Source organism: Cheilinus undulatus, linkage group 21 (genome assembly GCF_018320785.1).
Source record: "Cheilinus undulatus linkage group 21, ASM1832078v1, whole genome shotgun sequence".
Classification (NCBI taxonomy): Eukaryota; Metazoa; Chordata; class Actinopteri; order Labriformes; family Labridae; genus Cheilinus; species Cheilinus undulatus.
Window position 1 is genome coordinate 1,940,169 of NC_054885.1, and position 14,307 is coordinate 1,954,475.

Here is a 14,307-nt window from a genome sequence, read left to right on the forward strand (position 1 = left end):
ACTCTGAGGACCACATCACAGACTCTGAGGACCACATCACTGACTCTGAGGACCATCACAGACTCTGAGGACCACGTCACAGACTCTGAGGACCACATCACAGACTCTGAGGACCATCACAGACTCTGAGGACCACGTCACAGACTCTGAGGACCACATCACAGACTCTGAGGACCACATCACTGACTCTGAGGACCATCACAGACTCTGAGGACCACGTCACAGACTCTGAGGACCACATCACAGACTCTCTGTCTCTCTTTTTCTCCATTGTGAGCTCCCAGGCCTTCCTCATGATGATCTGCACAGCTGTTCACCCGTTGACTCTGTCCGGTAGCCGCGGCCCGCTGTAGCTTCATGTCGGAGCAGTTCTGCTATGAATGAATGACAGAGATCTACGAGGCGAGGCCGCACGCTGACTGTCATGGACTGCATCTGTTAAGCAGACAGGTGTCGGGGTCTCCTGCTCCGGTAAAAAGGTTTCTCAGTGAAGCGGCGAGCAGCAGACAGCAGTCAGACGCTCGCTGACCCGGCGGCTGTAATGGAGAGCCGAGCAGAACCACAATCTCTCTTTGTCTGCAGAGCCAAACGTCTGTCCTCTCTCTGATCTCCTCTAAAGCAGGATTCCCAGTATTTACGGCTACGTTGTTGGACGTCTGTGGAGCTCATTTAGCTGCTGAAGGTTCAGAGACATAATGCTGCTGGATTAGGATTAGACAAATATGGCTTTTTGAAGGCTGATACAGATGCTAGAGTCAAAGTATTTAATATTAACATGCATCCTCCTGCCAAAAAAGTAAAAGGCTGCAGGGATTAGTGTTTCCCTCAGGATGGAAAAGCCTTTAAAGCAGAATGTAGACGATCACGTGACGATGAAGAGTCTCAGAAATAGGTTTTATTTTTAGGTAGAAGGGCATTTCCAGCAGGCAGAGGGATGGAAATATGCAGAATAAAACAGTTTAGAACTGGATACACATTTATAATGAAATAAAATCAGCTGTCTGTGTCCGTCCGAGCCGCGCTGATAGATGAACGTCTGCCGGGTCGATGGGGTCAAAGACAGAAGCCAACGCCTCCTGAATGTAAACGCCATGTTAGCGGCGACTCATCTGCATGTTTGGTGAAATGGTGATAAATCTTTGTGTGACACTCTCACCAGACATGACGTCTGCAGAATATTCAACCGCCGCTGCTGCCGTCGACACACCTGAGAGGAAGAGGAGAGAAGAGCGGGAATAAAAACCAGGCTGAGAATGTCAGACATGGTGGCAGAGAAAGAAAACGGCATCTAAGGCCAGAATAAAAGCAGTGTTTGAGAGCGAGATGACCTCAGCACTTCCTGTGTTAGCCATCGTTTAATCACGGCGCCGTATCCTCCGGGTGTATCGGATGGTTCTGCACCTGAAGATTTACGTCTCCTGCCAACATTAGGAGCCGATAGACAAAGTTTCTTTTCTGCAGAGCAGGGGAATAAAGGTTTGGAGCTGAGGGCGGCAGGTGATGGAGATGAATAAAGGAACATTACACCTATTTTAGATGACTTTAAAAGGCAGTAATAGCTGTGTATCCTGGCAACAGTGCAGAGTGTGTTTACCTCTAAAAGATGTTTTGGGTTCCTGATAACATGGGATGACATGAGCTCAGAGATGTATTAGTGCCTGCATTTTACATAATAAATCACTATGGCAGGTTTCTATCATGGAGTCCAGTCCCACCACTATGAAAGGCAAAATGTGAAAGGTAGGAAATCCTAAGGAAAATAAAGAAATAAACCATAAGTCATAACACTAATAAGATAAAAAGTGAAAATTATGAGATGAAAAGTCCCAATTATGAGATAAAACAGAAATTATGAGATAAAAAGTCAAATTTTGTGACAAAAATGTTAAAAGTATGGGATAAAAAGTTAAAATTGTGAGATTAAAAAAATCATAATAATGAAATGAAAAGTCATTGCTATGAGTTAAAATGTCAAATATATGAGATAAAAAGTCAATGAGACAAAAAGTCTAAATTATGAGGTAAAAAGTCAAACTTTTGAGATAAAATGTTAAAATAATGAGATAAAAGCCAAAATTATGAGACAAGAAGTAAAAATTTTGAGATAAAAAGTTGAAATTTTAAGATAAAAAGAATAAATAATGAGATAAAAAGACAAAAAATGAGATAAATCTAAATAATTAGATAAAATGAATAATTAATGAGATAAAAAGTCAAAATTATGAGAAAAAATCAAAATCATGAGATAAAAAGACAATGAGATGAGTTTAAATTATAAGATAAAAAGTCAAAATAATTAGATAAAAGTCCAAATTATTAGATAAAATGTTAAAATAATGAGATAAGTCTAAATTATCAGACAAAAAGACAAAATAATGAGATAAAAGCCAAAATTATTAGATACAAAGTTTAAATTATTAGATAAAAACTTGAAATTTTGACATAAAAAGAATAATGAGATATAAAGTCAAAATTTTTAGATAAAAAGTTAAAATTATGAGATAAAAAGACAAAATAATGGGAAAAAAAGTCATATTTATGAGCTGTTTTTCATTTCTTGACTTAGGATATTTTTTAAAGAAAGGCCTAAATTTCACATTTTTCTTTTTGTAGAGGCATTAATGGGCTTCCATATTTTATCTATCCTATTTTAAAGGTGAAGCCGGTGAATCATCTGCATAGAAAGATACTGTGCTTAAAGAAAGTAGAGTTTGACATGAAGGCGGTGTTTTAGTGGATATAAATGCAGGAATCAAGGCTTGGGGCATTTATGACAAAGGTGGTGTTAAATATAATCAAACCTGCAGTCTGACGGTCTGAGCTTCATCTTTCTATATAGCTGAGAATCAAGAGCAAACTACAGATAGTTAAAAATACTTTTACTATGATTTTTAGGAACATCCTTCTGAGCTTGTTTAGCAAGGAAAAATCATTTTATAGAGTTTAATACAAAGTAAAGTAACGAGTCTACAAGATAAAAGTCCCTGACGGCTCCATTAGGAAGGAAGGAGGACCAACACAACCCCAGCAGTGCTCTGGATGTCCGTGCACGTGCAGGGGTATGGGGAAATAGTAAAAAAAAAAAGTGCACACCTTTCGGGTGGAGTCAGGGTGGACGTGGTGAGTAAGCACGGTCTAGGGTACTGATAGAGCAGGTAGTACTGTTGCTATAAGCTCCTGGTCATGCTGTTGATGTCCTAAGGGCCTGAAAACCACTGAAGAGGAGAGGAGAGAAACCACTTTGACTCTGGCTGCCACCCCTCTCCTGCTCTGGGATGTGGTGAATCAGGCTGCAGGGTGAGTCCTTGGCACCCTACACTCCTAAAACTTTAGCACAGGACTGTAACTGCTCTCTTAGTTTCACCCAGTCTGAAAAGTTCTGGTGTTTTTGCTCCAGCTACCCCAGACTTCTCCTTTCCTCCTGCTGGAACTTTCCTGTGGCCTCTTTGTTTTTATCTGACTTTGCTGCTGCCGCCAGAGTCTGCTCCTAAAAAGTCAGGAAGTTGGTGTTTGTGGCGTCGTGCCCCTTCACTGAGAGTCTGTAAAAGCTGCAGGATGATCAGAGAACGACTCCCATGTTTGTCCTTGGGAGGAGACGGTAACTCACACTGAACCATCTGTGGTCAGAGCCATTCTGCTGCACGGCTTTATTACTCCATTTATTCACTCTGGCTGCTTCAGGAGCTTCTCTGAGACCTGCTGTCCCCCCCAGGTGAGCCCCGGCGGTGAGGGCGATTATGACTCTATCAGCCGGCCTTATTAAGTGTCAGCAGAAGCGGGACACGTTGAGCCGCTGCAGACCGGACTCACAGTCGACGCCGCTGAGGGAAACCGGACACGGCGTCCCATTTCAGGCCGCTCGGCGCTCATTAGCGGGTGGCGCGTTTCCTGTCTGCTGTGCACCCGTCCCGTCAGGGAGGTTGTGTTCACCTTGGTGATGGGAGTCATTCCAGGCAGCGGCGGTAAGCACAGCGGCTACGAGATAAGACGTGACCGCATTTATTTAAGCAGCGCCGGGGGCTTGTTTACTGGCAGTATCACTAAGTACCCCGAAGAATGAGCGAGATGGAAAAGAGGCATTAAAAGTTAGCATCCACGTCATCTGCCAACTGCCTTTGTCTGTTTCCAGCATCATTCACTGCGAATATTTCCCTGCCTGAGGTTTGCAGCACATTTGGATCTCATTAGCAGCCAGGTGTAGTCTCATCTTGTTCTGACAGATGGCTTTCTTTTAATTCCAGACAGATGCTTCCCTTTTTTTAATGACCTCCTTTTTCTCCGCTCGTGCCTCGGCGCTGAAAGGTTCATTAGCACAAACGGAGCTTAGGAGGAGTCGTGGGGAGAGATTAGGGTCACAGTATTTTAGGGATGGTGGCCAAGGCCCGACCGGGCGTCTCTGACAGCTCGCCGGGACAGAGGTGGACGTCCGTCTCTGCTGATACGGGACGGTTACTGGACTGAACAGACCGGTGTGGAGGAGGACGGAGCCGGTTTAGGCTTTCAGGGTTTCTCTACTTTTCATGAAGTCCTCTAATCCAGGGTTCTCAACCTTTTCGGCTCGCGACCCCAAAAATAAAAGTGCCAGAGACCGGGGACCCCCACTGGACCTGAAGGTGGCTCAACACAGACTTTCACAATCAAGAAGCTACTTGTGCAGACAAATCCACCCATATGAGGGAAAAATGGGGGCCCAGCCACACTGGGGGATCATGGTGTAAAGTTAGGCTGAGGTATCCATATCTTATATCGAACCTGAAAAATAACCACTATCAAAAAAGAAAAGGTCCTTTTTTTATTCATTTGTGTGGAAAAAACAGCCTTCTTAAAATGTAAACCCCCCCCCCCCAAAGAAAAAGAATTAAAATGAGGTTAAAAAATGGCTAAAATGGGAAAAAATGGTAGAAAAGACAGTGAAATTAGATTTTAAAAGTAGCAGAAGGGTGTGCTGGTAGTCGAGTGGTTAAGGCGCGCTCCATGTACGCCGGCAGCCTGGGTTCGAATCCGGCCTGAGGCCCTTTGCTGCATGTCTCTCCCCGACTCTTGTCCTTGTTTCTGAGTCCATCCACTGTCCTCCTTTATCTAATAAAGGCGAGAAAAGGCCCTAAAACAAATCTTTGAAAAAAAAAAAGTAGCAGAAATTGGATAACAGTGGCACGAAAAAGCAGAAAATGGCAAAAAAATGGGTATAAGTGGCAAAAACAGGCTCACACAGTGGTAAAATGGGATTTAAAAGTTGCTGGAATGTCTTTAAATTGGCAAAAATGGGTGGAAAATCTGGTGAAATGGAATGAAAAATTGATTTAAACTGGTAATAATGGGTCAACAGAGGTAACATTAGGAGTAAAATAAACAAAAATGGGTTTTAAGTGGCAAAAATGTGATTAAATGGGAAAAATTGTTGGGAAAAAGTGATAAAAACAGGTTAAAATTTGGCAAAATTGGTATAAAGTGGCAACAGTGTAATTTAAACTAGAAAAGCTTGGAGAGTGCAGACTTCTGCCATTAGCTCTATCTCCCAATAGTAAAGAATCCTTTAAAAAATTCCTGGATCCAGACAGTGATCCGGATCAGTCCCAAAATCTAATCTAATCTTCCTTATGCCATTTCTGACATTTCCTGAAAATTTCATCAAAATCTGTCCATAACTTTTTGAGTTATGTTGCTAACAAACTAACAAACAAACCCAACCAATCACAGAACCTGCTTGGCGGAGGTTAAAATTTTTAGGGCATCTGGAGACCCCCTCTCAGTGTATCATGACCCCCATGGGGGTCCTTTAAGAAGGACTCGCTGGTTGTACCGGTCAGGAAGCTAGAAACAGACGGGTACGGTTTCTCTGTAGAATTTAGTGAGTTTCTGGTAAAAATGGACCACAAAACAATCTTTGCTCAAACTTAGGCACTAACAAAAAAATGTTGAAGCATGTTATTTTATACCCAGAATGCCTCTGTGTTTTTGTCACTATTTTGCAATGCAAGCACATGTAACTGGTAGCCAAAGCCTGCAGCCCTCTGAGCCCTCAGACCATCGTGTCTCTCCTGGACTTTTTGTCTTAAAAGCCTGTCAACCCTGTGGTGAACAGTCAAGCTCTGAACATCCGTTTCTTCAGGACAACCTGGGTTTAAGAATCTGTGAGCTGCAGTAATGTCACTGGAGGTTAAAATAGTTATGGGACTATAAAGTCAAAAGAAAGAAGCTTGAAATTATTTTAAAGATTTTTACCTATTAAACTCAGTAAATGAGAACTACTAGGGTTTTTTCTTTTTTGCACAAACTTTTTCTACTTTCTCTTTGGGACCAAAAAATAATTTAAAAAAATCATTCAGTGACAAAAAGTCTTCAAAACATCCACAAAAAACCTCCTTGTACTTTTGGGAATTTGAGTCATTATTTGAAGCATTTCCTGTCTGCAGAGACGCTGAGGGACACGTCACGGCCTCTCTGTGTCTCTTTCTCTCTATTAAGAGTCATTCAGGCTCTCTTCTTCAGTTTCTGTGTCACATGCTCTGTGCAAATAGCATGTTGTGACAACAACATTGGTTGTCACAGCCCGTTGCAATGCATTCTGGGATACAAATAGACAACATAGCCATGGGCTAACACAGCTAGCTGCCAGACGATTAAAAAAAAGATTATAAATGGTTAAAAAAAGACTCCGATATTGGAGTTACTGGTGTGGATTTCATCTTTAGAGACCCTGGAAGGTCAGCCAAGTTCCAGGCTTGCTAGAAAATACTCTGTAAGAGATACGAAGGTATGGAGAGCGTCATTAGAACAGCACAACTGAGAGCTTTCAGAGGAAGAAAACAGTCGGGTTAAATAATAAACTCTTTCTACTTAAACTGGTGTAAACGTGGGCTGGTTCTCCAAAAAGCACCAAGGTTCTGAGACTCCAGAACGAAGGGAAGTCTGTGCACAGAGCGGTCTTCCATGTTTTATAACCGGTCAGGATTCCTGTTGAGCTCATTACTGAGAGATTAATTTCACTCATTATCTGATCAAGCTGAAGGTAGCTCATCTGTCTGATTACATTTTTATGAAAAAAAGACGAGTTTTGGAGAAAAATGTCTAATTTTCTCAGCAGGAGCTCAAATATGTGCAAACAAACATCAGGCAGCACCTGCTCTCTGTTGAAACCCAGCATCATTAAACACACACCAGATTAATTACCAATCCCAGTTTGTATTTCCCATTAAACCCCCCAAACACAGAGAAAGCCCCCGCCCCAACATCCATGCAGAGGGGGTATAAAATCACAGCAGAGCGAGAGAGCATCATAAAAACAGAGATCTGTGTGTCAATAAAAAACCACTCAGCTGCTTCAGCCAAGATTGAGGTGAGCGGAGGTGTTAGAATCAAAAAAGACGCCAATTACCTGGAGAGCAGGTAGAAATAGAGGCTGTGAGATAGTAAAGGGCTACGACTGAACACCAGGGTGTGAAAGCAGCGCCACTGATTCATGCATTCATCCCTCAGGAGACAGGTTTTCTCTTTATTGGCAGCAGACGGAGGGAGCCGGATGTGTTTCTGAAAACCAGCCAGACGATGATCCATCAGTGAGGAGGAGGAGGAGGAAGGATTTCCTCCTGTTGTTCAGCTGTCATCACAACTCTGACGTTAAACAGCAGCTCTGAGAGCCAGAATCAATTAGACAACAGAAGTCTGTGAACACAGTGACGAAGATTTCTGCAGGTGAGAGCGGCGGTGTAGCCGTTAGGAGAATACTCCAGCTCTCTGCCCAGCTTTAGGGTCACCTAAAGTTAGTCCAGTAACATCTAGGCGCTGCAGTACTCCACATCATCGCCATTATTCAAGTAATTTTATTTCTGCTGAGTGTGCACATTCTACTTTAGCCCACGATATTTCAACCAATTATGCATCACATTTTTACTTGGATTTCCACACTTGTCTCTCTGATCAAAGGCTGTTTGCAGTCTTGTCATCCTGACAACACATGAAAGTCATACATTATATTGCCAAAAGTATTTGCTCACCTGCCTTGACTCGGATTTGAACTTCAGTGACCTCCCATTCTTAATCCATAGGGTTTAATATGATGTCACTCCACCCTTTGCAGCTATAACAGCTTCAGCTCTTCTGGAAGGCTTTCCACAAGGTTCAGAAGCACATTTGTGAGGTCACACACTGATGTTGGACGAGAAGGCCTGGCTCTCAGTCTTCGCTCTAATTCATCCCAAAGGTGTTCTATGGGGTTGAGGTCAGGACTCTCTGCAGGCCAGTCAAGTTGATCCACACCAAACTCTCTCATCCATGTCTTTATGGACCTTGCTTTGTGCACTGGTGCACAGTCATGTTGGAACAGGAAGGGGCCATCCCCAAACTGTTCCCACAAAGTTGGGAGCATGGAATTGTCCAGAATCTCTTGGTATGCTGAAGCATTCAGAGTTCCTTTCACTGGAAGTAAGGGGCCAAGCCCAGCTCCTGAAAAACAAGCCCACACCATAATCCCCCTCCACCAGACTTTACACTTAGCACAATGCAGTCAGACAAGTACCGTTCTCCTGGCAACCGCCAAACCCAGACTGGTCCATCAGATTGCCAGATGGAGAAGCGTGATTGGTCACTCCAGAGAACGCATCTCCACTGCTCTAGAGTCCAGTGGTGGCGTGCTTTACACCACTGCATCCCATGCTTTGCATTGCACTTGGTGATGCAGCTGTTACCATGGAAACCCATTCCATGAAGCTCTCTACCACTGTTCTTGAGCTAATCTGAAGGCCACATGAAGTTTGGAGGTCTGTAGCAGAGCATGTGAGCAGAGTGGAGCGATGAGATTTCCCACTCCTCGCTCACAGAGCTGTTCCTTGCACCCGCTCGTCCGCTCAGAGGGGATTCACGCCGCTCCGCTCATTATCGCTCCACTTTCCACTCAAATTTCTACCCGCTCCACTCCAATCACTCACCGCTCACTCAACGAAAACACGGAAGCGCATTACCATCATTATCTTCTCGGTTTCAGACACTGGAAAATACTGATGTTTTTAAAAAATGACGATGGTGTTAATATTAGTATATCAACACTGTGCAGGCATCTCAAGTCTCTCGGATTATTCCGGCGGAAAGCCCAGTCTGACGTGCTGGATGTCGCTGTCTCTCTGCAGGAGCAGTGAAACCAACACGGGATGCTTCACGGATACAAATTCTTGCAGATGCATTCTGGGTGAGACATGCTGTGTGAGCGGTACCGGAGCGAAATTGGAGCAGGATGGAGCGCAAGATAAGGTGCCGGTCCAGCTTTTTAAAAAAAAAACGCTCCGCACTTTGGCCAAAATCCTTCCGCTCGCTCCCGCTCCACTCCGCTCACATGCTCTGGTCTGTAGCCATTGACTCTGCAGAAAATTGGCCACCTCTGCACACTATGACCTCAGCATCCGCTGATCCCGCTCCGTCATTTTACGTGGCCTACCACTTGGTGGCTGAGTTGCTGTCGTTCCCAACGGCTTCCACTTTGTTATAATACCACTGACAGTTGACTGTGGAATATTTAGGAGTCGGGAAATTTCACCACTGGACTTGTTGCACAGGTGGCATCCTATCACAGTACCACGCTGGAATTCACTGAGCTCCTGAGAGCGAGCCATTCTTTCACTAATGTTTGTAGAAACAGTCTGCATGCCTAGGTGATGATTTTATACACCTGTGGACATGGAAGTGACTGGAACATCTGATTTACATTATTCGGATGGGTGAGTGAATACTTTTGGCAATATATGTATGTGACGCAGGGAGTGAGGAACATTATATGTTGTGCATTTAAAACTATTTTCATTCTGAAAGCAGAAAACTGGAATCTGATTGTTGATTTTGATATTTAAAGTCTAAAAAAGTAAAAATGAAGAAGAAAAAAAAGTTCAGGAGACGTCCCAGGATTTTTAAGAACTCCAACATCCCTTTCAGTAACTGAGGATCAGAGTTTCAGATGAACATAAAGCTTTTATTCTTTTCTTTGTACATCATTAAAAATCAATCAGAACATCAATTAAAGCAGTAAACATCCAGAAAACAAAGGAGAACCACAGGCTGGCAGAGAGAGTGTAAACAGAAACAGGAAGAGAAAAGAAACAAAATTATAGAAAAACACAAAAATTATAACGCTTCACAGATTGTCAGTTGAAAAAAAAAATGGCCGACATGCAGAAGAAAGAAAGAACAGTAGAGTCGATAAATCCAGGGTAGAAAAATCCCCCCGTTCATTAATAAAGGCACATTTCAAAAAACTCCAAACAAGAGTCATCAGAATCAGAAAATTTCACATCCTATCATTCACTCACACACAAACACACACAAACACACGTCTTTGTCTCTGGACTACGTTATAAATAGAAAACCCAGGGTGGACGTGTTTGAGTCTTTACTTCAAATGTTCAGAAACATCAGAAAGAAAAAAAAGAGGGTGAGAACCAACGGCACACCTGCAGGAATGTAAACATGATAACTAATAATAATGATCGTTTAGATTTACACCAAGCAGCCACCTCTGCAGCTCAGAGAATGACTGCAGTACCGTTAACGGCCATTTGGGGCTGCCTCCAAAGGTGAGCTAATCCCCATAGAGCCCCATGTTAAAATGCAATACAGAAAGGCTCGTTTCCAACAGGACAGAGAAAAAGTTTAAGTCTAAAACAGAACAGGGAATTCAACGATTAGACCCACATCTTTTATTCTAACAAAGACTTTATTTATGAAAAATAAGGGGCGTGGTTTCTGATGGCGTTAGCTCAGACAATGTAGTCGCTAAACTTCAAACCATGCTTTTGGTTTTTGGTGTCTAGTAAAGAATTATCAGGGAAAATTTCAGACTAACAATACGACCTAACAGGCCATGCTAGCACTAATTAGCAGGTAGCTGGAATTGATATATCTTTTGCTAACCGCTTATTGGCTCTTATGTAGCGGCGCATCGCTCAGGACTGCACATGAACGATGACATCATGGCATCCTTTGCCTGTGGAGAATTTTAGGAGCTTCTGAAAGGACGACAGCAGAAAAAATGAATTCTAATATTTAAATTTGAGTCTAGAAAGCTCTGCATCTACGCCTGAGAGTTTCTGCTGTTCTGTCTCTAGTTTATTATTGTTTCTGCATCAGCGTTAAATCACCACAGCCTTATATAATTCCTGGTCTGTTACTGTCATAGCTGTGACTTGCTAACTCCTGTAGAACTCCCTACAGGCAGAGCCGAGCAGACACGAAGCTACATCCCCTCTGGCGTTCCTCCAGCGCTACATGGACGCTACAACACTCGGGCAGCAGTCCGACAGTACCTTTGAAACGCTGGAGTCACAGCACATTAGCTTTCAATCTAAACTGAATTCCAGCAGTTGATGAAAACGCCGCACAGCCTCACCAACCGCTTTACGACCCACTGAACTGCCGCCCGCCCGCATACCGCGTTTGCATTTTAATCGACCACAACAGTAGAAGCATTTAAATACAAATATGTGAAGAGCAGCGAGACACAGTAGCACAAAGCTTTCACTAGTTAAGGAGACATAAGAGGTTTGAAAGAGGGGCTGGTGAGAAATATGACATGAAGCCTAATCTTCACTTCCCCCCTCATGTTTCTAACTGATCTGTGTGCGGAGGTTTGCCTGCAATGATTAGAAATTAAAATAAAAACTGATTAACATTGGGTGTGCAGAACATTTGCAGAGGAAAGTGGGTGGAACAGCCAAGAAGCTCTTTGCCCGTCATCCACTTTTCCAAATGTTGGAAATGCAATTCAGTCAGAGCTCATTTTAGAGTTAAAATCTGAAATTTCTGCACTTTTTGGTACCACTGATGATTAAAATAATGCAGATTTGACCATTTACACCAGGAGTCATCAAGTACATTTGCACAAGGGCCAGATTTAGTCTCAACAGAAACTCTGGGGGCCAGGCTTTCAAATACACAAAAATTAAATAAATACTGTGGTCTGGATGACATATTATTGGATAAAACGCAGGACATTTTCAGGCATTACCAGTGAGATCTATCCCAGATCTATAAGCAGCAGGCCACAAAGAGACAGGCCTGAGAACAGAACTGGCGGGGGCCCTGAACATCCCAGAGAGCGCGCCCTCCACAATTGTGAATAAACACCAGCATTAACACATATTTTTGCCTCTTTAACCCCTTTAATCAACTTCTTCTGCATGCTTTATCCCCTTTGTGCTACTCTTATCTATTTTTGCCAATTTTTAACCTCTTTTCTTTATATTTTTTCAAAAATAGTTTCAACTTTTAACCAGTTTTCGCCACTTTTTACTTATTTTGCCACTCTTTAATCCCCTTTAGAAAATTTCCTGCCGACTATTTCTCTTGTGTGCCATTCTTGAACACCTGATCACTTATTTCCCAGGCCATTTTTACTGTATTTTGCCACTTTTAACCCATTTTTGATACGTTTTTGCCCCTCCTTGCTTCCTAAACCAAATTTCTGCCATTCTTTAACCCATTTAAACCACTTTTCCAGCATGTTTTATCCCTCTTTTATCCATTTTTTGCCACTTTTCTTATACTTTTGCCCATTTCTAAACTATTTTTGTTCTTTGTAACCAATTTATGATACTTTTTCCCCTTTTCCCCTCTTTAACTACTTTTTGCCATATTTTAACCTCTTTTCACCACTTTATCTGGTCTTTTCTTTTCTTTCTTTTTTGCAGCACTTCTGCCAACCTTAACTCTATTTTTTAAATATCTACTAATTATGACAGTAAATTTCAGTAAAAACAGTTCAAATGTTAAGTCATTCTCAAACTATTTCAATGTTAATTGTTTGTGGGATGGATTTAACAGCTGCAGACATTTAAAGCCAAAGGATAATCTTAAAATCATCTTTTCCTCCTCTGAATTTAATGATCTTTTGGGGGCCAGACAGGAAGCTCTGGGGGGCCTGATATGGCCCTTGAGCCACAGTTGATGATCAGTGATTTACACCATGCATTTGAAAGGACATCAACCTCAGTGTACAGAAATGTGGACAATGTTTTTGAATGACCTAAGCTGGGCTTGCACTGCAGCTTCGGAAACCATTTTCCACTCATACAAGCATGACTTTCAGCATGATAGTGCGCTGGTTGCTGTGCAGTGAAAAGGGGGATATGACGGCCAATCAGGGCCCGATCAGCTGCACTAGTCAGCAGACTTTTTTTGCAGTTTCGATCGTACGCCTGCAGAAAGTCAGTGAGAGCAGAAACATGAGCAGTTACCCTACTTCAGGGCTTTTGTTTCCTGTTTGATCCGTCAGACAGCGTCTAAAATCCCAGTGGCACCAGCACGCATGTCTCTTTGATGAGCAGGAAAAACCTGCAGACTTCCAGCTGATTGAAGTGATGCATGGTCTGCAAATGCATCACTTCTACATGCTGGCTCTTATGCACCGATGCAGGCTTTTTTTCCTGAAGGCTAGCCGTACGAACCGGCTCTTATTGCTGAGCTGAGCCAAATAATCACCAAAAGAGTCGGAGTTTCCTTCACGATAGCTGACAGAGGGAATCTGTCGATATTTAGCTGCTAGTTGTATTTGTTGGTGATGCTGAGTGTGTGTTTATGAGATAGCGAGAGCATATTTGTCTGCATTTGTGCTAAAATGAGACTTTGTTTGCATTTGCCACAGTCTTTTCTTAAGCTAAGCACTTTCCACCACATCTGTTAACAGTTTTAGCTCCGCTAAGACAATAAGCAGGCGTTTTTCTGCCATTTTTGCTAAATAAAAACTAAAATTGTCCATTATCGGGTGGGTAGGGCTTGTATTTTTGTGGCCGTGGTATCACACAGGTCTCTTAACGTCACATCCATTCCTTATTTTTTCACAGAGGAAAAATCCAGATCTATATTGAGTCAACATTCAGGTAAAACACATGATTTTGGTCCAACCCCAGGAGAGACGTGTGAGTAGAAGAAGCTCTGGGTTTCATAATGTTCACTACTATTCACTATGATACAGCGGCGCCTGAGCTGAAGGCGTGTAGATCACTGTTCCAGCGTCAGCTCGCAGTGATGGATACAGTATGAGGCTGACAGAGTCATGAACGGTGCTGAGCAGTAAAAGACAGGAGACATGCCCTGAGAGTGAACTACAGATGCGATGTGTCGGTGATAAACTGAGATGGAGCTCTTCCTGGAGGCCTATCTGTCAGAGGATCTGTCACGTCGGAGCTTCATTGTTCACCAGCGGGACGAGGAGATGGGAGGTGCTCGCTGCAATCCTGGAATGGATCCACGTCAGCGAGGAGAGAACGATCACCCCTGATTCTTTCTTCTGTTGGGTTTGTTTCCAATTGCATTATTGAGCGGTTTCAC